At 36.5% G+C, this 24,968-nt stretch overlaps 1 pseudogene; it reads right to left on the bottom strand.

Moving 5' to 3' along the window:
- Positions 1-4,402: 4,402 nt before the first annotated feature.
- Positions 4,403-5,701, bottom strand: LOC140533040 (ras-related protein Ral-B pseudogene; annotated as a pseudogene).
- Between the last annotated feature and the right edge of the window lie 19,267 nt (positions 5,702-24,968).

The following is a 24,968-nucleotide window of genomic DNA, read 5'->3' as shown; positions in this document are numbered from 1 at the left end:
AAATGCTTTAATAAAAGTGCATAATAGAATCTCACATTGATACCAGTAAGAGACTGATTACAGAAAAAGAAATTACTGCTTTTAAAATCCTTTAAACAATAGGGACATCTTAAGGTGAGTCTTAAGTCGTTTTCATAAATTTCTGAACATGTTCCAATTTCAGATAAAAATAATATTGTTTTCCAGTAAGATTGAACAAAAGGGCTCACATGTTATACTGACTACTTGTAATTGGTCATAGAAATTCTCTATAGAAGGAAAAAATATGGACATGTGATATAGCAAATATGATAGGATAAAACATCTATGACTCTGTTTGAATTCAGATAGGAGTGAAATTTTCCAATCATGCAGTATCTGTATTATAGCCAGACTCAGGAATAGTCAGGTGGGAAACATTCCTTTATAAAAGGACATAATGGGGAAACTGACCAGGAGGATCCCATCCTAGACTGAGTCTAGAATTGTCCCCTCGGTGTTTCCTCTCCAGATACAAATTTCACCTGATAACAGTACAGGATGCAGGATCACAGTCCCTCTGAGTAACTTGTGGCATATTCTTTCAGATACTGATTTAATGCAGACAACTATACCCAAATTCAAACTTAAACAAAAATATTTATGGTCCCAAATGCTTTTACCTTAAACAGCAAATTTCACTAATCACAACTTAAAGCCAAATACAGTTATTTGTATTCCCATGGAGTTGCAATAAGCAATGAAGATTAACAGGACTCACATACATAAGAGATTCCATTTAAAATCCTTTCTTCTCAAATTTAAAACTTGTCCTGATATAAAAGTCAATTGTTAAAAATCTTTTCTATCTATTACAACTTTTGAGCAAGTCACATTCATTGTTTATGAATTATATAAGCCAAACAATTTTCTTTCTTAGGTCTGATGACCTTGTACACATGAAAGAAATCTTGGCAGTTTTACAAAATAAAAGGAATTGGCATGGATCCCATGCCTGCCAACCCCCAAACATACAGGAGGACTGTTCTGAATGGGCAGAACCAGTCTAGATAAAATTTTTACTCCATTTTTTTTCTATACACAGTAATCAATTAACAATTTTAGGTTTAGCATTAAACAGCAACTTCAGAAACTTAGTTAACAATCTTACAACTTTTATAAATGATCAATTATTTTAGCTGTAACTTCTTAAACAGGCAAAGGTGAAAATACCTGGTTTTCTAAATGGCAATTACAAAACATTATAAGATAAGGTTAGTAGGACTGATAAAATTTTTAAATAACATAAATGGCTACACACAATTTTTCCAACATCTTTTAGTTTCAACAAGATTCAGATTACAAATTGCTTTGTCTAACACCATTTCTGGATTACAGAGTAAAATAAAAATCACAATGGTTCTAATTTTTACTCAAGAAAATTTCACTTCTATGTCTACTACTTAAAAATGTTTTTGAAAGAGAAAGTTGTAAAACTGCAAGTGGAAGTGAGGGAGACTCTGGAACAAAGTCCAGTGGCACCTCGTCTCCTCCTTTCCACTTGGGAGTTCAAAAGCTCTATCTCTAAGGTGTCTTTTTTCATTTTCAGATTTATGCATTTTCTCAATTTGCCTTAGTGTTAAATAATACAATAAATTCTGACCTGTGTTAAACATCCAAATGGAGTGACATGTTTCACTTAAAATATGACCAGAATAACTACCTTTTAGTTGTATCCCATGCACAAAAATTTTTCTCTTTTAGGTGAGGCATGAGATAATTAAAATGCTATTCAATCTGCCCTTCTGATATGAGGGAAAAAATTTTCCCCAATTTCTTCTTGTCTTTCTCTCCACCTTCACAACCTGGCCAGGGTTAGAAGGTAGAAAGAGAGAGAGAATTTTACCAACAACTTTCCAATAAATTGCAAAACTTTTATGCTTTCCTGAAACTTCATACCTATGTTGTACTCCTAGTGGGCTTTGATTAAAGCCCCTTTAAAACTACACATACATTATTTCCTTGCATTTCTTATCTAAAACTGCATTTAGCAATCATATAAACTAAGTAATATAAGATTAGTTTCTCACTTTCTCTCTCCCATTCTCCTCCCTGATGCTGCAGCCATCAGAGAGAAAGGATGAGGGGGAGGGAAAAGAGATCACATTCCAAATTCCAGCTACAAAGGAGCTGGCCGTAATAACTCACAAACACACGCACACAGAACATGTAAAGACTGAACACATACACAGACAATAAAAAAATTCAAAAACTGAGAAAAGATTGTCAGAAATCCTCTGCACAAATTAGACCTATGGCTTGATTTCTTAATGGCGACAAGTACTCACTAGGGGTCTCCTCATATTCCTTCAAAAAATTCTTTTTCTGTAATACCTCTACTTGTCCATCAGATATCTCTATTCCTTTAACCAGTTTTTTCCTTTTGCAATGTCTCTGCTTTTCCACTAGGCGTCTCCCTTGCGCTCTCTCTCCCTGGAGACCGTTCAAGTTCCCTTTGTTTGCCACTAACCTCTGCTCTTCTCTTTGTTTCAGTGTCCTCCCTTCTGGCGGGAACTTTCACTTCCTCTTTGAACTTAACTGATTTTTTCTTTTCCACTTCTAAGTCCCGTGATCTACTCTTTAACTCATCTATCTCCTGTTGCATTCTTTCTCTCTCCTCCTCCCTCTGATTCTGCTCCTGAAGCTGTCCTAAATTAGGATAAATTGAAGGTGGACTGGGAGAATTCACATGGCATGGTTCAGGGGAGGAAACTGATGAACTGGACGGCATTGTTTGTGTGGAGGCTGGGAATTTGCCTGGGTTGCTGATCACAACAGCCATCCCCAGCCTGAAGGGCCGCTTTTACTATATTATACAGAAAGAAACTTGTTAGCTCCAGATCCCCAGGATTTTCGGAGTCATAGCTAGTTAACTGTTCTCCTACAACTTTCCACGAGCTTATAGGGACCGCAGGTCTCTGCTTTGTCCAGGGACAAATTCTTTCTACTTCCTTTAAGAACTCCCTGATCACTTTCAACTGAATGATGACCCCCTGTGTCTTAGCTGATCTGTAAATTACCTTAACAAGAGTTTCTCTATCAGCCGTCTCTATTGATTCAACTAGCCCCATAGTAAGATTATTTTTCCCTCTTACTTCACTGCTCTAGAAGCAGGTTACTCACAAGACTGGTGTCTTCTTTTCCTTGTCTTCCTGAGGTTGAGTGCACCAAAATTCTTCTCAGATTGGTCCGTCTGAGGCTCCCCAGGGCATGCAGGTACGTCTTCTCCCCCGCTAAAGGACTACGCTTTTGGCCCCGTGCTGTGTTCCGTGGATTTTTTTTTCCTCCCCGTGAATGGGTGCCAGATGTTGGGGTCTCCAAGACCATTATGATGAACCCTAAACCTGACCCAAGGCTCTTGTCTGGCAAGAGGCCTTGATCTAGTGAGTAATGAAATGAGGCGGGAGACAAGGTGGTGAGGACTCCGTTTATTCCAGCTAGCTCACATGCATATATAGTCTTAATTACGTGAGCATTCCTAAGCCTATACCTTGAACCTATTACCTAACACTATTCCTTATATGGGTGTCCTCTCCACTGGACATTCGCAGCTGAACAAAGAACTGCCACTTTGCAAACAAGACAAGACCCTTCCTCCTGAAATCCATCTAGTTCCACCCCTACTGACAAGCCCCCAGGTTATCTAGGCAGGCTCTCAGTGTGGCATCCTGCAATGGACAGGGGTTGGCTCTAACTCATCCCGTTACACAACTTCAGCTCATCATTCTTCCAAAGCATTTGTATTAAACTAATAGTAAAGAAACAAAAAGCAGAGCATCAACAACATTTGCTACATGCACAGGAATTTATCAGTGCTTTAAGAGAAAAAATAATTTTTAAATGATGAGAATTACTTTGGGGTTAAAATGGTGTTTGTACATTTTTAATGCCAATTAGTGTGTGAAATTAGCGCAAGCATGAAATTTTTAAGTGTGTTGTAGAATTGTTATTGGGATTGTTTCTTCAATTAAAAAGCTGCAAAAGGTGAAGTATAAGAAAGTGGACCTTTTTTTTAAAAGTTCCCATACAATCTTAGGACCCTTAGGGAAGAAGCAGACAACAATGTTTAAAAAAAATAAAGGTAGAACAGATTATATTTCATACCTTAAGTATGTATGAATGAGGTTTATGAACTTCATAGTTCATAAACTATGAACTTAAATTTACATTTTAGCTACTTTTCAGCTTCTTCTGGGAAATACTAAGAAAATCTGACTATAAAAGTCACTCAATTTTGCTTGTCATCGAACATAACCAAACTACATGCTTTGTAATTTAATGATTTTTGTACTGCCATTAATAAAATGGTAAAGTGTTAGATTGCTGTGTGTAGAAGAATGTCTGGTTTTTCCTTCTCAAACTTAAAGAACAAGAAAATTTTAATTTCTGAATGAAATGGTGATGTCATAAAACTTGAAAAAATATCATAAGCTACAATACAGTGTTTTTAAAATTAACACTGGATTACTTTCTGCTTGTGGTAGTTTGTTGTTTTTAAACTTTCAGTTTTAAAAAAATGTCAGAGGAGTAGTTCCATTCCAGGGAAAATGGGTCATTTATTTCTGCCAGCTATTGATTGATTCACAAATCTCTCTTTTTTTTTCATTGAAAGAAGTAAAGCATGAATCAAGTGAAAAGAAAAGACAGTACAAGTGAAGAAATACAGTCTACCTTTCATGAATCCAGCCCGATGTCCTCAGTGGCAACTGACAGATTTGATCCACCTTCTCAGCAATGACAGTAAACAGCATCTTTCTTTAAAACTCTTCTTATTCTTGCTGCTTTTTTTTTTTGCTATTCTTATCTTTGTTTTCTGACATCTTCTCTGCTCTTATTTCTCTCATTAGATCAAAGAATACCTTGTGTACATTGGCTTGAGTTTTGGCAGATGTCTCTACATACTGGACACCCAACTCTTCTGCTTTGCTGCTGAACTTTTCAATGGGTACAGGTCTTCCCTCTTCCAAGTCAGATTTGTTTCCCACCACAAGCAAAGGAATTTTATCTTGTTCAGCCTTAACAAGCAGAATCTGTCCTCTGAATTCTGCTGTGTCTGTAAAGGATTCATGTTCTGTTATGGAGAAGACTAAGAGAAACCCCTCCCCATTATGGACATAGTTGTCTCGAATAGCTGCATAATCTTCTTGTCCAGCTGTGTCCAGAATGTCTATCTGCACTTCTTCTCCATCAAGAAGCACATGCTTTCTATAGCTTTCAGCTTTAGTAGGTTCATAGTCTTCTACAAACTCATCATACGTGAACTGAAAGGTAAGTGCAGATGTGCCCACCCCTCCACTACCAACCATGATCACTCTGTGAAGAAGTAATGATCTCTGGTTCTTATTCTTGTTTGCAGCCATTGCACTTGTTGTCTAGGGTTGCTGAGCACTGTCCAAGGAGGGGCTGAAGAAGGTAGTTGAAATGTTACTTCAGTTTCTTCAGGAAAGATGAATAACACAACTCATAACAATAAATAACAATAATTAAAAACACAGTAAATAACAATAATTAACAACACAATAAATAACACAAATTTGAACCTTCCTCTTTTAATGAGACCTGGACCTGAGAATGTCCAGCCCACTCCTCCTCCAATTCTTTTTGTTCTCCTTCTCAGCCCCAACCTAGCCATCCCTTACTCCTGGGTGCTTTTCAATTTCCCTTTTCTCCTCCCCTGCCAGGAAGCAGGCCACCCTCTTCTGCTGCAGCGGCCTCCTCAGTATTGTCATTGAGCCGCCCAGGCACTATTTTCTTTTTTTTTTTTTGAAAAATTATTTAAAACATTTTAAATTATTTTCTATTAATTTATGCAATAAAACAAGCATTTCTATAACATACTATAATTTTTCTAACTAAATTTATTTATTCTCAATTTTAAACATTCACTTCAACAAAATTTAAAATTTAAAATTTCCTCCCAATATGCCCCCTTCCCCCACCCCAGGACAGCATATGTTGTGGTTGCCCTTTCCTCCAATCTACCCTCCCTTCTTTAACCCCTCCCCATCTCCTTCCCTTCTATTTTTCTGTAGAGTACAATAGATTTCTATATCTCATTGCCTATATATTGTATTTCCTAATTGCATGTAAAAACAATTTTTAACATTCATTTTTAAAACTTTGAGTTCCACTTTCTTTCCCTTCCCTTCTCCCTACCCACTCTTATTTAGAAGGGAAGCAGTGTTGTATAGGTTACACATGCATAGTCATGCAAAATACTTCTATGACAGTCATGTTGTCTCACCCCCCATTTATTCTATTATCTCCTTTGATTGGTCCCTCTGCAAAAACATTTGCTTCCAATTACCCTTTCTGCTGTCCCTTCTATTATTCCCCCTCTCTTTTCCCCTTCCTATCTGCTTTCCTTTAGAGTAAGATAAACTTCTATACCTAATTGAGTGTGTAGGTTATTCCCTCTTGAAGCCAAATCCAATGAAAGTAAGCCTCACTTATTCTGTCTCACTATTTCCCTCTGCCCCTCCATTATAAAAGCTCTCTCTTGCCTCTTTTGTGAGAGATTATTCACTACATTCTCCTTTTCCCTTTCTCTTTCTCCCAGTACATTTCTCTCAACACAGTTTTCTTTTTTAGATATCATCCCTTCATGTTCAGCTTATACTGTTCACTCTCCTTCCCTTCCTCCCTTCCTCCCTTTCTCTCCCTCTCTCTTTCTCTCTCTGTATATATATATATAAAACACACACAGACATATATAAGATATTTTATATAATAATATTTTACAATTCTCTCTCCAACTATCCTAATACATAAAAAGGTTTCATGAGTTTAAAATATCACCTTTCCATGTGGGATTGTAAACAGTTCAACTTCAATAAGTCCTTTATGGTTTTTCTTTCCTGTTTACCTTTTCATGCTTCCTTTGATTCTTGTATGGGAAAGTCAAATTTTCTATTCAGCTTTGGTCTTTTCAACAAAAATGCCTGGAAGTCCTCTATTTCATTGAAATTCCATTTTCCCCTGAATCATTATACTCAGCTTTGCTGGGTAGGTGATTCTTGGTTTTAATTTTAGCTCCTTTGACCTCTGGAATAGCATATTCCATGCTTTCTGATCCCTTAGTGTTGAAGCTGCTAAATCTTCTGTTGTCCTGATTGCGTTTCTACAATACTTGAACTGTTCCTTTCTGGCTCCTTGTAATGTTTTCTCCTTAACCTGGGAACTCTGGAATTTGGCTACAATATTCCTAGGAGTTTTCCTTTTGGGATCGCTTTTGGGGGGTGATCAGTGGATTATTTCCATTTCTATTTTACCCTATGGTTCTAGAACATCAGGGCAGTTTTTATTGATAATTTCTTGAAAGATGATATCTAGGCTCTTTTTTTGATCATGGCTTTCAGGTAGTTCAACAATTTTAAAATGATCTCTCCTGGATTCATTTTCCATGTCAGTTGTTTTTGTAATGAGATATTTCACATTGTCTTCTATTTTTTCATTCTTTTAGTTTTGTTTTTACATTTTTTTCTCTCTCATTAACCATTAGCTTCTATTTGCTCCATTCTAATTTTTAAGAAATCATTTTCTTCGTTGAGCTTTTGGACCTTCTTTTCTATTTGGCCCACTATGCTTTTTAAGTCATTCTTCTCCTCACTGGCTTTTTGGACCTCTTTTACCCTCTGGGTTAGTCTAATTTTAAAGGTGTTATTTTCTTTTCCTTTAGCAAGCTGTTGACTCACTTTTCATAATTTTCTTGCATCACTCTCATTTCTTTTCCCAATTTTTCCTCTACTTCTCTTACTTGATTTTCAAAATCCTTTTTCAGATCTTCCATGGGCTGAGGCCAATCCATATCTTTCTTGATGGCTTTGGATGCAGGGTTCTCAACTTTATTGTGTTCTTCTGGTAGTATGCCCTGTTCTTCCTCATAATCTATGACATAAGAAAATACCTTTCCTTTAGAAAGTAAGAATCTATAGTCTATTTTTTTCCTCCCCTGTTTGCTCATCTTCCCAGTCAGTCACTTGACCTTTGAGTTTAAGTGGAGGGCTCCAACAGGAGCCTTTGCTTCAGCAGCAGCCACCCTGGGATGGGTGTGGAGCTAGTGTGGGACTGTGGCTGGTCCCAACCATGCTCTCCTCCCAGACAGGTGAGAGACCCTTTCCACTGACCTTCTAAGCTGTCTTTGACATTTGTGGGTTGAGAAGTCTTAAAACCACTGCAACCACCAGTAATTTATTTCCCTAAAGCCCTCTCCAGCTCCATCCACATCAGTGCAATCCACATCAAACTGTGCTCCTTTCCCAGTCTAGTATGATAGACCCTTCCTGTCCACCTTCCAGAATGTCTTGAGCTGGAAATTTGCTTCAGTCTGTATTTTGTGACTTCTGCTGCTCTAGAATTTATTTAGAGTAATTTTTAGAGGATTTTTTGAGGAATTTTGGGGGAAAGCTCAAGTAAGTCCCTGTTCCTACTCTGCCATCTTGTCTCCACCCACCCCATAGTATAATTTAAAAAATATATTGCACATGAAACTGTAAATCTATTATGTACAACCTGCTATTCCTTTTAAATATATAGTAAGGTTATCATGTAAATTATTTTTTCTATTTGCTGTTAACCCCACCCCAGCCCCACCTAGGAATGGCTACCATGAGACACAACTATGTGTATATTTGTAAAATCATTCTATACATACTTCTATTAATCAGTTCTTTCTCTGGACACATACATTTTCTTTCTTCATATGACTTTTGTAGTTAATTTGGGTATTTATAGTAGTCACAATGACTTCTTTGCTCAAAGTTGTTCTGAGAACAATAGCGTTGTTACTGTATACTGTTGATTATTTAGTCAAGTATACCTATGTTTTTCTAAGATCATTGTGTTTATCAATTTTTATAGCACAGTAGTATTCCATCATAATGAAATACCACAACCTGTTCAGCAATTACCCAGTTGATGCGCATTCATATAATTTCTAATTCTTTGCCATCACAAAGAGAGCTGCTAATTTGCGCCATTCCATTTCTCCTTTTCTCCTCCCAATATATTCCTCTCTCACCCCTTAATTTTATTTTTTTAGATATGATCCCTTCCTATCCAACTCATCCTATGCTGTGTATGTGTGTATGTGTGTGTGTGTGTGTGTGTGTGTGTGTGTGTGTGTGTGTAATCCCACCAACTACCCAGATATCAAATTATCTCTCATAAAAGAGGCATGAAAAAGCCTTTTCAATGGAGGGAAAAAGAGGGGAGGTGAGAGGGAAAAAGTGAAGCTTACTCTCATCCCATTTGGCTCAAGGAAGGAATAACATGCATACTCAATTTGGTATGAAAACCTATCTTACAGTACAGGAAAGTAGGGGAAAAGTGAATAAGAAGGGTGGGGGGATGAGGTAAGGGAAGGCAAATGGAAGAAGGGATCAACTAGAAGTAAACACTCTTGGGGAAGGACAAGGTCAAAAGAGAGAATAGAAGAAATGGGGGTCAGGATAGTATAGAGGGAAATATAGTTAGTCTTACACAACATGACTATTATGGAAGTCATTTGCAAAACCACACATATGTAGCCTGTATTGAATTGCTTGCCTTCCTAGTGAGGATGGGTGGGGAGGGAGGAAGGAAGAGAAGTTGGAATTCAAAGCTTTAGGAACAAATATTGCGTATTATTCCTGCATACAACTGAGAAACAAGAAATACAGGTAATGGAGTATAGAAATTTATCTTACCCTACAGGACAAAAGAGAAGATGGGGATAAGGGAAGGGAGGTGTGTTAGAAGGGAGGGCAGATTGGTGGAAGGGGTAATCAGAATGCTCAACATTTTGGGGCAAGGGGAGGGAAGAGATGGGGAGAAAATTTGGAACACAAAATGTGGAAATGAATGTGGAAATAGAGCATACTTGCAATAGCAAGAGCAGAGAATGTGGTCTGAGAGGGGACAGTGTCAGGAAACAAAGTATTTCTTTCAAATTTTGTGACTCTATAGTGTTAGTGCCAAAAATGCCTGGAGTATCAACAAAAGAAAGTACTCTCCCATTCCACCTGGTCCTGAATTTCCTGCAGACATTGGTGACTGATGTCCTGAACATGGGCTCAAACTCTCTATTAGTCAGGATGGGGTTTCCTATTGCACTTTTCCCAGCCCTGTCTTCCTTATGAGGACAGTCCTGAGATATGACTCCTTTGATTTTCCTCCACTGTTTTCTGGGTGTATAGGAAAACCCCCCTAGCAAGAAAGAAGAATGAATGACTAGGTTATCTAATAAAACCTTGCAAAGAGCCCTGTAAAAAACATCTGAACAAATTCAATTCAACTAGAATTGATTAGCAACCATGCTTATAGGGAAGACAGACACATCTTCTAACTCTTCCTTTTTTTTAAACAACATAGTTCTGCTTTAGCTTCCATGTGTTTCCTTTTGCTTCTCGTATTCTCCCTTTTGCTCCTTATACAGTTCATTTTCCTTCTCCAAGGAAAGTCTCTGTCCTCAGGGAGAATTCTACCAAATTCAAATTCAGGATAAACCATGTAAGACTGGAAAACTGTTCAAAACCTATGAGTTTTAATGGACTGCCCACCGTGGGCCTGAATGAGGCATCACAATCATATGGCAGCTGAGAATAGGCTTGGAATATTAGGTTACTTAAATGGAATCATTATGGCCTATGTTTCTTACCCAAGATGTCAATTTTGTGCCATACAACAACTCTGTGAGGTATGAATTAATACCTGGCTATAAGCTTAAGAGCAGAACTGTGGGATAAGAGAAAACATGCTGGTTTTGGTATCAGAAACATCTGGGTTCCAATCCTATGGGATAATGGGCAAAGTCCCTTAACCTCTTAGTTGCTGTTGTGTTTGTCCTTCATTCTTGAAGAAGACCATGACATCAAGATGATGACATGATTTGCAGTGTACTAATAACAGATCCCTAAATTATAGGTGTCTTTATCCGAGTATCCATGACTTTGTGTGGTTGCTTTGAAAAACAAAAATTTGATAATTGCATTTTGACATAATTGGTTTCTTTGGTAATTCTGTGTTTTATTTTATGCATTTCACAACAGTATTCTGCAAAGGGATCCATAAGCTTCACTATATTGCAAAGGGATCCAGGACACAAAAAACTGTTAAAAACTGCTACTATTCACCATAAATTACAAAGGAGTCACTACTCTCCACAGAAGTTTCCATCACGAGAATTTCCCATGAAATTGTGATATTACTGGCCCAGAAGAAAAATAAAGCTTAATATGAGGTCAATTGTCCAAAAAAGGTAACAAAATCTTAGGCTGTATCAGTCAGAATACGATTGTTTTATTGTGGAAGGTGACAGTCCTACTTTACATCAAACTAATTAGATCTCATGTTCAATCTCATATTCCAACTCAGGCTCCATGTTGTGAGGAGTGAGGAGAAATATCTAAGGTTATATAATTCCTTGCCTCCTCCACCATTAGACGAATGAGGAAACATAGCCCTACAGTGATTAAATGACTTGCCCCAAATCAGGAAGGCCAAAAGAAAGAGCATCAGAATTTGACTCTAAATCATGGGTGGGGAACCTGTGACCATAAGACCACATTTGTCCTATTAGGTCCTTAAGTACAGCCTTTTGAGTGAATCTACGTTTCACAGAACAAATCCTTTTATTTTTATTGATAGATTTCTGTTGATCTTCTATAGTTTTATTGTATTTTTAAAAATGAACATATTTAAAATATCCAAGAATAAATTAAGTTTCAGCAAGAATATCCTCCCAGATTGGTCAGCACAATTAGAACATTCATAAGTCACAAGGACTTAATTGATGGCTGCCATGCTCATGATTTAGTTCTAATTTCCCCCACCTGAATGGCGCCACTACCACATGAGACAGGTTGGTGAAAGTTTGTGGTGCTCAAGTACTCAATTCTGTTATAGCTTTTGGCAATGGTGCACCGTGTTTCTATTTACAGTGGAATTTATGAATAATGAACAGTATTTTTATTTCTGTCTGCTCAACAGTCCATCACTTCAAAGCAGACCAAGAGAATGCTGATGGAAGAAAATAGATATTTCAAAAAAGGATTGGTAATTGCAATAGTATCTTGTTTCTGCCAAAGATAAGAGGATTTGCTTGCTTTGTGATACTGCAGTATTAGCATTAAAGAAATTTAATGTTCCTCAGTGTCATATCATTCATAAGGACCTGAAATATTTTAAATTTGAGGGAGAGGCATGAAAGGTTGTATTAGAGAAATTAAATGATGAAAAGCAAAAGCAAAGACAATTCTTTAAAGCATCAATAATACCTGAAAATAATGGGACTGACACAACTTTTATATACTTGAGTTTATATACTTGAGTTTATATACTTGAGAGAAAAGGGAAGCCATTCAGTGATGTAGGAATTGTGAAATAATGTATTGCTGAAGCTGTAGGATGTCTAGACCACCATGACATTTCAAAAGTGCAAACAATTACCTCTTTTAAGGAGAACCAAAACTGATTGGCAGCATAAATTAGCCTTCCACTTACCAGAATGAGTTCAGGAAATACTTCACCAGGAAAATATATACTGTTCATTCACTTTAGATGAATCAGTTGATACTACTGACTTGGTGCACGTTTTATACTTCATTTGGTTCGTAGCAGATGATTTTCTTTGCTACAAAGTTACTTGCTTTGGGCAGTCTGTGTTCTGTTTGAACACAGGTAATAGATAATCTTCAGCAATTTTCCAGATAAATGTTGTGAATTTGGAATAAATTTGGTAAATTTAGGGAGTGTATGTACAGACTGCACTTTCCATGGCAGGAAAACATGGAAGGTTTATTGCACAGATATAACAAATGTCAGTAGATCCAGATGTTCTTTCTTTTCATTGTATCTTGCATTAGCAAAATCTCAGGGCTAAAGCTACTATTTTATGTGACACTTTGCAACAAGTTAAAAGTGTTGTTAACTATATTTGTGCAAATGCAACATGGCACCCTCAGTTTTGTAACATGCTAAAGTTGAATATTGAGGTATTCTCTGTGATTGGCCGTATCATTCTCAAGTGTGTTTGACTCTTATAGGGATAAGTGTTAGCCCAAATTTGAAATCTGAGAGAAGAGATGGTTAAATTTTGTGAAGAACAGAATTAGCAATGAGAATTATTGAAGGAAGAGTTATATGGGAATGCTGAATTTCTATGTGATATAATTTCAAATCAAAACAACTTGAATATTTCTTTGCAAGGTAAAACTAAGTCTATATATAATATGAGGTAAAAAATCCAAGCACTTTGAAAAAAAGCTATATTTTTTTTCAAAGCATTTCTTCAGAAGGATATTTTGGAGGAATGTTTTCCCCACTGAACCACAGTGAAAAGAATTCACTGAAGAGTTCTTTAAAATAGAAAATTGGATGAATGGAAAAGGAAGTACAAAACCTAACTGGAGAAAATAACTCCTTAAAAGGAACAACTGGGCAAATGGAAAAGGAGATGCAAAAGTTAACTGAAGAAAACAATTTACTACTCTATGCAAAATCAAGGGGATGCCCATCAATAGGGCAATGGTTGAACAAGCTGTGGTATATGAATGTAATGGAATACAATTGTGCTATAAGAAATGATGAACAGGAAGACTTCAGAGAGGCCTGGAAGGACTTATATGAACTGATCCTGAGTGAAAGGAGCAGAACCAGGAGAACTTTGTTCACAGCAACAATTGCAATGTGCAAGAACTTTTTCTTGTAGACTTAGTCCTTCACAGCAGTGCAAGGGCCTAAAAAATTTTCAGTGGACTCTTGAGGCAAAATGTCTTCTATATCCAGAGAAAGAACTATGGAATCTGAATGCAAAATGAAGCAGACCATTTTTTCTTGTGTTATGGTTTGTTTTGTTTTATGGTTTCTCTCATTCACTATAATTCTTCTGTGCAACATGACTAAGGTGAAAATATATTTAATAAGAATGTAAAAATATATTTAATAAGAATATATTTAATAAGAATGTAAAAATATATTTAATAAGAATGTAATAGGAATGTACATTTAATAAGAATGTAAGAAAAAATATTTAATAAGAATATATTTAATAAGAATGTAGAACCTGTGTAAGATTGCACGCTGTCTCAGGGAGGAAGGGGAAAAGGTGGAAGGAAGGAGTGAGAGGGAGGGCCAAAAATCTAAGGTGCATGGAAGTGATTGTAGAAAACTGAAAAATAAATTAACAAAAAATAAACAAATAGTTTTCATTTTTTGAAATTATTAAGTACATAGTTATTAGATTTTTACAAAATAATGTGCCTTTTTTGTATATCAAATTATGCTTTCTTGAACGAGACCTAATTTGATTGAGACTAAATATTAATGTTGCCTTCCAAGATGGAAAGGTTCCCCACTGCTGACCTAATGTATTCCACTGATCTACCTCTCTGTTTCTTAGCCATTATGAAACAGTTTGATGGCTGTTTGATGGCTTCATAACATAGCTTTATATCTGGTATGGGTAGACCATCTTCCTTTACATTTTTTTTCATTAATTCCCTTGATATTCTTGACCTGTTGTAACTCCAGATAAATTTTGTTGTGATTTTTGGTGGTTTGATTGGTATGGCAGTGAATAAGTAAATTAATTTAGGTAGAATTATCATTTTTATTATTTTAACTCAGCCTATCCCTGAACAACCGATATTTTCCTCCTTATTTAGATCTGACTTTGTGTTTATTTTACTCGTGTTCATATAGTTCCTGTGTCTGTCTTGGAAGGTAGACTTTGATATGTTTTTATATTCTCTACAGATATTTTACATGAAATTTCTCTTTCTATCTCTTGCTGCTGGGCTTTGTTATTAATATATAGAAATGCTGATAATTTATTTGAGTTTATTTTATATCCTGCACCTTTGCTAAAGTTTTTTATTATTTCAAGTGGGTTTTTACTTGATTCTCTATGATTCTTTAAGTATATCATCATATCATCTACAAAGAATGATTATTTTTCTCATTGCCTATTTTAATTCTTTCAATTTCTTTTTCTTCTCTTAATCCTAAACCTAATATTTCTAATACAATAATGAATAAGAGTGGTGAGAATGGACATCTTTGTTGCACTCATCATCTTATTGAGAAAATGTCTAGCTTATCCCCTTTATATATAATGCTCACTAATGGTTTTTGATAGATAATACTTATAATTGTAGGGAAAACTCCATTTATTCTTATGCTCTCTAGTGTTTTTAATGGGAATGGGTGCTGTCTTTTGTAAAAATGTTTTTCTGCACCTATTGAGATAATTACATGATTTCTGTTAGTTTTGTTATTGATATGGTCAATTATGGTGATAGTTTTCCTAATATTGAACCCCACATTACTGGTATAAATTCCTGGTCATAATGTTTTTTCCTCATGATAATTTACCCTAATCTCTTTGCTAATATTTTATTTAAAATTTTTGCATTAATATTTGTTAAGGAAATTTGTCTATAATATTCTTTCTCTGTTTTGGCTCTTTCTGGTTTAGGTATCAGCCACACATTTGTATCATACAAAGAATTTGGTAGGAATTCGTTTTCACCTATTTTTCCAAATAGTTTATGTATTGTTGGAATTAATTTTTCTTTAACTGTTTGGAATAATTCATTTGGAAATCTGTCTGTCCTTGAAAATTCTTTCTTAGGGAGCTAATTGACATCTTATTCAATTTATTTTTGTGCAATGGGATTAAGTATTTTATTTCTTCATCTACTAATCTGGGCAATTTCATTTCTGTAAATATTCATGCATTTCACATAGATTGTCAGATTTATTGGCACACATTTGGGCAAAATAGCTCCTAATTATTGTATTAATCTCCTCTTCATTCATAGTGAATGTACCCTTTTCATTTTTGATACTGGTAATTTGATTTTCTTCTTTCTTTTATAAAATTAAATCAACAAAATGCTCATCTATTTTATTGGTATTTTTTTGTTGTTGTTGTTCACAAAACCAGCTCTTAGTTTTATTTATTAGTTCAATAGTTTTCTTAATTTCAATTTTATTAACCTCTCCTTTGGATTTCAAAATTTCTAATTTTGTTTTTAATTGGGGATTTTTAATTTGTTCTTTTTCTAGCTTTTTTAGTTGCATGCCTAATTGATTGATCTCTTCTTTCTCTTATTATGTAAGCATTTAGATATATAAAATTTTTGACATATTTGATTTTGGTATATTATCTCATTATTGCCATTCTCTTTGGTTAAGTTATTGATTGTTTCTATGACTTGTTGTTTGACCCTCTCCTTCTTTAGGGTTAGATTATTTACTTTCCACTTAATTTTTAATCTATTTTTCTAGGGTCCTTTATTACATACAATTTTTATTGTTATCGTGATCTGAAAAGGATGCTTTTACTATTTCTGCCTTTCTGCTTTTGATTATGAGGTTTTTATGTCTTAATGCATGGTCAATTTTTGTGTAAGTGCCATGTACCATGCAGAAAAATGCATATCCCTTTCTATCTGCATTCCATTTTCTCCAGAGGCCTAGAATATCTAACTTTTCCATAATTCCATTCACCTTCTTAACTTATTTCTTGTTTATTTTGTGTTTAGATTTATCTAGTTGTAAGAGGGGAACGTTGAGGATCCTGCTAGTATAGTTTTGCTATCTAATTCCTGCTGTAATTCTTTTGACTTTTTTTGAAATTTGGATGCTATGCCATTTGGTAAACGTATGTTCGGTAACGATATTACATCATTGCATATGTACCTTTCTAACAAGATGTAGTTTGCTCCCTTATCTCTTTTAATTACACCTATTTTTGCTTTTACTTTGTCAGAGATTGATTGTTAGCCCTGCATTTTTTTTTTAACTTCAGTTGAAGCATAATATATTCTGTTCCAGCCTTTTACCTTTGCTCTATGTGTGTCACTTTGCTCTATGTGTTTCAAATGTGTTTCTTATACACAACATATTTTGGAATTTTGATTTTTCAATCACTTTGCTATCCACTTTTGTTTTGTGGGTGAGTTCACCCCTTTCACATTCACAGTTATGATTATTGTGTATTTCCCTCTATTCTATTTTTCCTCTGTTTATACTTCTATTTCATCTCTGTCTCTGTCTTTCGTTCTCTGTCTCTCTCTTTGACTCTGCACTTCATCAACAGCGATTTGCTTCTGATCACTACCTCCCTCAGTCTGCCCTCCCATCTATCATCCCTCCCTTTTTTCTTGTCCCCCTCCACTCCTACTTCCCTGCATGGAAATATTGATTTATATACCCAACTGAGTGTATATGTTATTCCCTCTGAGTCAAATCTTATGAGAGTAAGGTGTAAACAATGTTCACTTCCTTCCCTCCTTTGCAATAGGTCTTTCATGCCTCTTCATGTGATACAATTTATCCCACTTCTGCCTCTCCCATCCACTTTATCCCAGTGCAATTCTCTTTTTCACCCCATTATTTTTTATATCTTCACATCTAAATCAACTTATACCTGCATCCTTTGTCTATGTATACTTCTTCTAACTGTCCCAATAGAGATACATTTTTAAGAGTTACAAGTATCACCTTCCTGTGTAGAGATGTAAACAGTTTAACCTTATTAAATAACTTTTTTTCTTTCATGTTTACCTTTTTATTCTTTTGACTCTTGTATTTAAAATTGAATTTTCAGCTCTGGTCTACTCATCAGAAAAGTTTGAAAGACTCTTATTTCATTGAATATCTATTGCCTTTCATGAAAGATTATGCTCAGTTTTGCTAAGGAGTTGATCCTTGTTTGTATTCCAATTTCCTTTGCCTTCCAGAATATCATATTCCCAGCCGTCTAATCCTTTAATATGTATGGATGCTGTGAAATCCTATGTCATCCTGACTGTGACTATTTGATATTTGAATTATTTCTTTTTGGCTGCTTGCAGTATTTTCTATTTGACATGAGACTTTTGGAATTTGGCTATAACATTCCTGAGACTTTTCACATAGGGATCTCTTTCAGGAGATGATTGGTGGATTCTTTCAGTTACTATTTTATCCTCTGGTTCTAGGATATCAGTGCAGATTTTCTTCATAATTTTTCGAAAGATGCTATCTATGCTCCGTTTTTTTTTTTATCATGCCTTTCAGGTAGCCTAATCATTCTCAAATTATGTCTCCTGGATCTATTTTCTGGATCAGCTGTTTTTCCAATGAGGTATTTTACATTTTCTTTTACTTTTTCATTCTTCTGATTTTGCTCAATTAATTTGTGATGTCTCATAGAGTTATTAACTTTCCCTTGTCCAACTTCAATATTTAAGAAATTTTTTTCTTTTTTTTTTTGGAGGTGGGAGGCAAGGCTTTCAGGGTTAAGTGATTTGCCCCAGGTAACACAGTTAGCAAGTTGCAAGTGTCTGTAGCCAGATTTGAACTCAGGGCCTCCTGACTCCAGGATCAGTGCTCTATTCTCTGTGCCACCTAGCTGCCCCAAGATGAGAAAAAACACATGTCACATGCACAGGAGAACCTAGGAGAAGATTCAGAATATGTATAAATAACATTTCAAGAAAGCCTATACATTAAATACTATGTGTTATGTTGAAAGCTGCCCATTTTTTCTTTGCTTCCTTGTAGGTTTTCTCTTGTTCTGTGCTGTGCACTTCTTGCTTTGTTCTTTTTTCCCTTCTTTCCCTCCACCCCCAAAGTTCCAATTGAGCATGGATGTGTTCATATATAGATATTGACATATACATACATGTATGCATACATATATAAATATATACTTTCCCTACGAGATTTTGCTCCTAATTTTGTATGTATGTTTGTGCATTTCTCTTTTTTCCTATCTCTCCTACCTGCTACCTTGTCCTCCTATTACTTAACCTACCCCAGTTCCAGTGATCCTTCCCTTCTCCTCTCATTCCCCTAAATATAAAGGCCCTTCTATATTCCCCTCATCCTTCCCTTTAAAGATCCCTACTTTATTTGCTCTCCTTCCTTATCCCCTTGGAGTTTAATTTCTAAGTTTAGAAGACTTTTATGTTCTTTAATATGTATATGTATTTTCTCCTCAACTCATCCCGGAAGAAAGCAGGTTTCTAGATCTAACAGCCCCTCTCCCTTATCTAATTCTTCTGTGTTGATTCTTCTTCTTGCACTTCATTTGTATAAGATAATTAATCTTTTAACTGTTCTTGAGCAGTTTTACTTTTTGAAGTCATTTCATATTGAGGTCTACTACACCAATCTTTCTTATAAACTGCCAAATTGCTAGTAACTATCTTAGACACAGGTTTTACATTTTCCATACATGAAGGACAAACACTCTATCCTTATTTAGTTCCTTGTAATTCGTCACTGTTATGTACTTTATATTTCTCTTGGATCTTGTATGTCAAGTCTTCTGTTGAGTTCAGGTTTTTGGTTTGCTTTTTTTGACAGAGTCCTGAAAGTCTGACAGTTGATCAACATTTCCCCCCAGGAGAGACAATATCAGAATTATTGGAATACCTGAAAGCCATTAACAAAAGAAAGACCTGAATGGAATTACTTTCTTAACTTAGCTTTTATACCTCTTTTTCCATTTGGTCAGTTCTACTTTCTTAGGAATTGTTTTCTTCTGTGAATTTTTGTGCTTTCTTTACCAGGCCGTTGACTCTTTTTCTCAATTTTCTTGCATAATTCTCATTCCTTTTCCCAATTTTCTTCTATCTTTTGCATTTGATTTTTAAAATCCTTCTTGAACTCTTCCAGAAGAACTTTCTGGGCTTGAAATCATTTCATATTTCTATGAGGCATTTTGTATTCATTTTGACATTATTGTCATCTTCTGAGTTTGTGTCTTGATTTCTCCATCAGCATAGAAGCATTAGATGGTCAGGGCCTCCCACTCCTTCACTTTACAGCCTATTTCATGATTTTTAAAGATGAGCTCTGCTCCTGGGGTTGAGGGGGCATCATCCCAGTTTTTTTCACAGAGTACCAGAGATTTGGTCACTGGCTTATTACATGGGGGCTTTAGGAGCTGAGGCTTGTCTGTTGGGTTGGAAGTGGGGGGTTGGTGGGTGTTGGCAGGGGGTGAGGGCCTCTGGGGCTGGCAATTCAATCACTGCACTGTGGTCTCCTGGCCTAGTTGAGACTGTTGCAAAGCAGGGTGGGGAGGCAGTGAGGGTGGGGTTATCTGGTTCTGTCAGTTTGTGTGCTGAGCTGGGGCTGCATACTTCACAGCTAGCTGACTTGCTGCTGGCCTGTGGTGTACCCATCCTGTGGCCTTGGGAGCTGATTTGGACTGGTGCTCAGTCTCCCACTAGCTTGCCTGAACAGCACCTGTGCTGGGCTGTACACCCCTTTTAGTCAAGTGAGACAAACCTCTCCTGCAGTTCTTCTACGTGGTCTTAGGCTGGAAATTTGTTTCACTCCATCTTTTTGTGGGTTCTTTTCCTCCAGAATTCATTTTGAGGTTTGATTTAAAGTTGTTTTAAGAGCACTCAGGCAAGTTTCATCCTTTTTCTCCACCATATTGGCCCTGCCTCAATTTCTCCCTAGTCATCTCTGGTTATCTTGGGGAAACCATTTAAATTATAATTAATGAAACTTCCCAGGAATGGTTCTGGTAGAGAGAGGGAGAGGTAACCACTCCCTTGTCCTTACAGGGCTGGGAGAAGGAAAGGTATTATTTTCAAAAGTGTCTTTTACCTAAATTTCTACTACTGTAAGAAATTTAACATGCTCCTTCAATATGTCCTTTGTTGTACAGGATCAGTATTTCTTAACTGTTTTTTTCCATGTTCTCTTTTGGCATTCTGGTGAAACCTACGGATCCCTTATCAGAATAACGTTTTTAAATACATAAAATAAAATACTTAAGATTATGATAGAAGTTAACTACATTAAAATAAAATTAATAAAATATTTTTTAAAAGAGTTCATTGATCTATGGTTAACAACCCCTGTGAGATGAAGCTGGGATAGAAGAGAAGTATTTAATTCAACAAACATTTATTAAGTTCCTTTTATGAGTTGCCTACTGAATTCCTTGGCTTCCTTTAAGTCCCAATTAAAATCACTTCTTTTACTGGAAGCCTTCCTCATCCCCTCTTAATTCTAGTAACTTCCCTCTGCTAATTATTTCCTATTTATTCTGTATATAGCTTGTTTACATATATTTGTTTGCATGTTGCTTCTCCCTCCCACCCCCATTAGATTATAAATTCCTGGAAAGCAGGGACTGTTTTCTCCTCTTTTTCTATCCCCAACCCTCAGCACAATGCTTAACCTATAGTAGGTGCTTAAGAAACCTTTATTAATTTCTAGGCCTCAGAGATAAAAACAACACAAAAGAACAGTCTGACTTAAAGTAACTTATATTTTGGAGTGGGATGAATAACAGGAACACAGATAAGTAAAATGTTGCCAGGCCTAGAGGCCTGTGGACTACCCGAGTCTTCTTACCTCACCTCCTGAGGTCTTCGGTTGGCCAAACCGGATGCTCGTATGAGAGAAAGGACTTTCCAGAGTCGAACAAGGGTTGAGCTTTATTTCAGGGTCTAGTTACAAGTGCAGGGGATTCTTCCTTAGGAGGGATAGAAGAATCTCCCAAGGAGGCAAAGATCTTACAATAAGAGATTGGAAGTAGAAGTACAAGCGGGGAGAGAGGGGGAGGGGAGAGAAGGAGAAGAGGAAAAGTGGAGACTTGTGTCCTCTTTGGCTCCTCATGTGCTAAGAGAGCTTTCAGGCTTCCCTGATCCTACTTAACTCTCCAGTCCCATAGTTTGCATCTAAATACCGTGCCTGTTAGGTAACTAGATGTGCTCCAATCTGGGACAATCTCGAGGGCGGGGAGATCTCTCTCCCATCACGTTTCTCACGGGAAGAGGCGGAAATACACGAGATAGCTCTGTTCACCTCGATTCCCAGCCGTTTCCTGGGGGGGTCTCGTGAGAGCTCTAAGATTTAGAAGTTCCCACCTTTACCCGCCCGAGACTGTCCACACAGAATTGAGCTTCCAACCCCAACAAAATGTATTTATGAAATTCCCCCAAAATTTTACTTTACTGTCTCTGTCTGCCTTTTTAATCTCTCACAGGCTTTCTCATTCAGAAGGGGTGCAAGACAGAGCCAAGTCTAGACAGGACTTTTTGTAAATGTCTAACCAGTTTGTGACAGAAAACATGGATATAATTTAGGGCCCTTTGAAAACTTCTGGAAGGTGTAAAATTTTCATCCTCACTACAAGAGAGAGAGTGGGTGTGGGAATGTGAGGGGTAAACTCAGTGTCCACAGGATGAGAAGTTTCCCATGTCTCACAGAGCCTGCTGTGGATCATCAGCTGCTCCAGACCCTGCTTAGGAATGAAAATCAGTGAGCCTTTGAATGTCTTTGCTTTCTCCTCCCTTCTTGTCTGCAAGAAATGCTGTGAGAATCCTGTTCATGTATGTTGTTTGCATGTTTGGGGGGTAGCAGGAGAAGCATAATTTCTCATCATGGAAAAGGAGTTGAGAATAGAAAAGAAAAGAAAGAATTAGCTTCTCAATGAGGAGGAGGTGAGTGTGTCTGGTTTATGTTTATGTTCATTTCACATCTGATAAAACTCCAGTGATCTATGTCTTGCATGTTTGGATATGGAGGAGACAGTGGTGTATCTCTCTCTCTCTTTCTCTCTCTTTTGATTCCTCCCCCCAACTTAATAGTATTTCATTTCACATCTATTAAAAATCCGATGATCTATGTCTTGCATGTTTGTATACAGAGGAGTAAGAGTGGTGGTGTACCTCAAGGGGTGGGGGTACAACCAGGATAAATGCAACAATTACCACATTTTACGGACTTATTAATCAGGTTTAGCCTATGACCTCAAGAAACACACCAGGAATAAACATTTTTCCAGGTGTGAAAGACAAAAAACAATAATTTTTAAAGTTGACCTGAGTGATCTCTCTAAGAGTGACTCAGATATTACATTCAGAGTTCTTCCAAATCCCTAGAATGGTTTCTAACATGTCTTCTTATATATTTTCCTAAAGGTTGTGGTATGAACTAAAACAAAAGTTTCACATCTATAGTGAAACCCAAAATTTTGTGTGTGACTCTTACAGAATGCTGCTATAAGGGAAAATAATTTGTGTTAAACCACAAGTTTCTAAAATAGAAAAAGGAGGAAATGGGGTTGTTGATAAAAATTCAGAATTGTTTGTATAGGAGACCTCAGGTTGTTTTCTAGTATGGAAACAAAGTTCTTTTTTTTGTCACACAGTTTCATGTTGTTAAATAGTAGTGTACTTTACTGTACAGAGAAGCATATTTCTGTTAACAAAAGCCCAAGTCCAAGGTTTCTTGCAGGGCAGCACTTTCCCCAATGATGGCTCAGCATAAAACACTCCCCTTTTTATTTCTGAAGGAATGTAGCTACAGACAATGCCAAATACTGAAGAGCATATGACAATAGAACTTGGTAGTTCTGCATTTCATTTCCCTGGGAAGTCTGATGTTCCCTATGGCAGGGTTTCAGTGTATGCATAATGAAAATGCACACCTCCAGGGATTTTCTTACCCCACAGTTCTAAGGATCAAGAAGTTCATAACACTCAGCCTCTATTTCCCAGAAATAATGCTTGATTGCATTTCACATATATTTCAAAATAATAATCAAAGTTTGAAGAAGGAACAAGTCAAAATCTTGAGCTTCTAAAAGAAAGGGTACAGGAATGAGATTAGATTGAGGTAACAGATCACAAGACATACACACACACACACACACACAGAGTATTTGGCAAGAGTAGCATATGCAGCAATCTCTGACAGTTTTGTTTTTACTGAAATGTTTTACATGCTTAAAAGGGAGCAAAATCTGATAGAGAGCCACAAGAAATGCCAATTAGTAAATTAGAAATGTAGCTTTAAAGCCAACTCTGATTTCTATTTCTTTTTCAGAATAATATCTGAGGAGCTGTTCATGCACCCGTGGATCCATGAGATTTTGCCATTTTTCTCATTTTCTTTATGCCATGTCACAAAATGCCACCATAGTAACAGTTGTCATGTGGTAAGAGATTATGACTTTGGCATTTCAATAAGAGGAACTGTTATTTTCAAAAGCAAATTAAGTTGTTTTTTAAAGAGCTATTCAAAGAAGTCTAAGCAGTGTACTTTTGGAAACAGTTTTTCACAATGCCATTAATCTATTTGAATAGTAAGCTATAAGTCAAATCAAAAGCAAATCGCTAAGGCAGCCTTAAAAGAAAGAAGACAGAATACATAGACATAATTTTACAGAGAATACAACCAGCAGACTTCTCAACTGTACATGTGCAGAGCTCCACTCTGAACAGATTCAATGTATTTCGTTAGGGAAATTGCAGAATCTGGGTTAGAAGGGATCTCAGAGGTCTCACAAAATCAGAGTGGTAGAGATGGAAGAGATCTCATCCCATCTAGTCTGCAAAACAGAGGCCAGGATATCAGAAGGTCTTGCCCTAGATCACAAAGTTGGTTAAGAGCAGTCTTGAGGCTGTAGAGTCCCAACCTGGAGCTCTCTCTGAGATCACACCTGTCTCCTCATCTTCTGCCCTTCCTCTCTTTCAGGATCCTCTCTACCTTATCTTTGACATGATCAGTTGTTCTCTGATTGAACACCGATGGCGACAATACCTTGTAGGTGATTATTCCATTCTCGGACACTCCTAATTGCTGCAAGGCAATTTTTCATGTTCTAAGAAAGTTGTGTTTCTTTTTCCTGTACCTTTCAGGAGTAGTACTGGTATTGCTATAAACTTTCCAACTCTTTAGAGTTTATTTTTTCTGACTTTATAGTCAGTCATAAACATAAGTCAAACCTTTCATTGTTTTTGCTTCTTTGTATATTTGTAATTCATCTCTTTCTCTTTATCTTTTAACATATCAACCCTTGTGAAAAAAAAAAGATTAAAATGCTCATCACATTAGCTTTTATGTATATGTCTTCAAAACAAGTCTTATGTAAAAAAAATGGTCGAAACAGACAGGTCTGTCAATTCATCTTAGCCTTGACCTGTAGCACACTGTTATTCTAGTCCCCC

Source organism: Notamacropus eugenii, chromosome 3 (genome assembly GCF_028372415.1).
Source record: "Notamacropus eugenii isolate mMacEug1 chromosome 3, mMacEug1.pri_v2, whole genome shotgun sequence".
Lineage (NCBI taxonomy): Eukaryota > Metazoa > Chordata > Mammalia > Diprotodontia > Macropodidae > Notamacropus > Notamacropus eugenii.
Note: the sequence above shows the minus strand (reverse complement) of the source record. Positions and strands in the feature narration are given on the sequence as shown.